The sequence below is a fragment of the Pyrus communis genome, chromosome 12, assembly GCF_041283825.1.
Source record: "Pyrus communis isolate YQ-2024b chromosome 12, ASM4128382v1, whole genome shotgun sequence".
Taxonomy (NCBI): Eukaryota; Viridiplantae; Streptophyta; class Magnoliopsida; order Rosales; family Rosaceae; genus Pyrus; species Pyrus communis.
Genome location: NC_142576.1, coordinates 11,098,742 through 11,101,007, shown reverse-complemented (window position 1 = coordinate 11,101,007; position 2,266 = coordinate 11,098,742). Strand labels below are relative to the sequence as shown.

Sequence of the window (2,266 nt, the reverse complement as noted above, 5' to 3'; positions counted from 1 at the left end):
TGCTAAAGAATAGTGTTTATATACATATATTACATGAGAAAATTGAGAATGCTGATTTGCCATAGCTAGGGAGTGCTGTTTACAAAATGTATAGAGATTACCTTCAACCCTTTGTAACCATATAGAGGTATTGAACGATTGATAACCATGAAAATTCATATGGATTCTGTAAACAACATAAATCTACCAAGTTAATGAATTCCATTAAAAAAATCTAACACATGAAAAATTCACTTGGTATTTACTGTAAAGGCAAACTACTGAGGAATTGAAACTTATTTAGTAAAAAAATTAACCCTTCTTTGGGTTGAACCAGCTACAACTCTTGGCGTTGGCACCCTCAAGCAATGTGGTAACTCTTATGCTCTCGTCATAAACATTTGATTCTTCCAAATCCTTCCACCTCGATCCTAGAATTCGTCCCTCCGTCACCGCAAATACATGTAAAAAATCAGAGAAAACCAAATGATATAAACACCAAATTCCAAATTTGCAGTAAAAACCAAATTACAAACAATGATAGTATGCATATCCGAGCCATAAGGGAACTAAATTTAAAGAATTATTTGGACATGAAAACATAAAAAAACCGGAGGGAAAAATATAAATTGATCAAAATTCCCTATTCAAGGATAAGCTAAAATTGGAAAATATTCAAAACCCAGAAGCTCTGGTTTCCTAAACGCCACATACATCTGCATTAGAAAACATTGGAGTAGCGTAATACTTAATTCGGTATAAAAGTGAAAAAGTTAAGTCTTTTCTGTATAATGCAAGTGTTTATGTTCACATAATCATGAGACATCATTTCAATGTTTTCTAATGCACAAAATTAAGGATTTCACTAAATTACATATTATCAAAATCCGCAGTTATCTTGCTCATGAAATTTCAGAACTAACAATTAAAGGGATGAACTACTCTGTAAGTTTACTCTTAATTTAGATAACATGAGCACTACTGAAAATAACAACATGCAAAATTCGAAGGGCAGGGCAACTAATGAGCGATATAATTTTGATGTACAACATAAATTTCATGGTCTAGTTTACCTTCCACAAATTGGCCATCTTTCGTTTTGCCAACCATTCATTATTGCAACCAAGTTGAAAATGATGAGGACATGTCGTTTGACTTTTGGATTTTTTTTTGGTGTGTTCAGCAAGAAAATATATCAACTATTAAGTATTAAAGCACCAAGAATTTAAAAAATTATCCAAAAACCCTATATCGTAGAAAATTGAAAATTGCAGGTAATCAAAAGCTCAAGAATTTTACACAGAAGAACTAACTTTCGCTATATCGTAAAGAGGGTTATGGAAAATGCACGGATCGCTAAATCAAGAAATTATCCAAAAACCCTATATCGTAGAAAATTGAAAATTGTAGGTAATCAAAAGCTCAAGAATTTTACACAAAAGAACTAACTTTCAAATAATTAAATATATAATCACGGGAGAAACGACACCTGTATGGAGGTGCTTCAATGGAGGAGAGAGAGAGAGAGAGTGGAAAAGTGAGAAGCTTCGAAATTGGGAGGAAGAAGCTATGAGTAGGTTTTTGATTTTTAGTTGCTTCGGCAAAGGAAGAGGTGGAAGAGAAGTCAAGTTGGGTTCGTTTGCCAGAGAAAGATTTGACGGAAGTCGGTGAGATCGAGAAAGAAGCAAGTTGAAACATCGAGAAGGAAGAACCACGCGTCACCATTTTGTTCTCACAGCATAGTAATTGGCAAAGTTGAAATAACAAAAAAGAAGTAGGGGTGAAAGCGGAAAAACACTGTTAATGAACAATGTTTTTTTCTTTTTGGATTTTAGTATATGTATAATTTGAACTCTAATTTTGTGGGAGACCACCTGCTTGGAAGTAACCAATCACCCTGCATACCAAATCCTTCAGCCGTTTGAAAATCTCTAAGAGGACAAAACTTATATTTAGGCTTTTCCTTAAAAGATGGAAAGATAGGCTCAGAAGCCTTCCACGTGACTTTATCACATCAATCTTCACTTTGCATGACTGCATAGTGCATATTACCTCGGAGCATTTTTGCTCACCAGTATATTTACATTAAATATTATTATTTTTATTTTAAAAAAGTTAATCAAAATTAAATAAAGTGATACGTGGTAAATAATTAAGTATATGATAATCTCTATTAATTAATGGAAACCTTCTTTGTCAATCAAAATATGGTGAAAAGACAATTTAATCTTCTATTACACAAGAAAATGATAGGTAATAATGTAATTTCATAGGTCCAAATTTTACT

The 2,266-nt window shown here is 32.7% G+C and overlaps 1 long non-coding RNA gene across 1 annotated transcript; it reads right to left on the bottom strand.

Annotated features, from left to right (window-relative positions):
- LOC148692333 (uncharacterized) lies at positions 1 to 1,715 on the bottom strand. Its single transcript, XR_015953968.1, has 2 exons — positions 1,469 to 1,715; positions 1 to 1,134 (listed from the first exon to the last, which is right to left on the bottom strand). It is a non-coding gene; the product is annotated as an uncharacterized LOC148692333 (long non-coding RNA).
- Between the last annotated feature and the right edge of the window lie 551 nt (positions 1,716 to 2,266).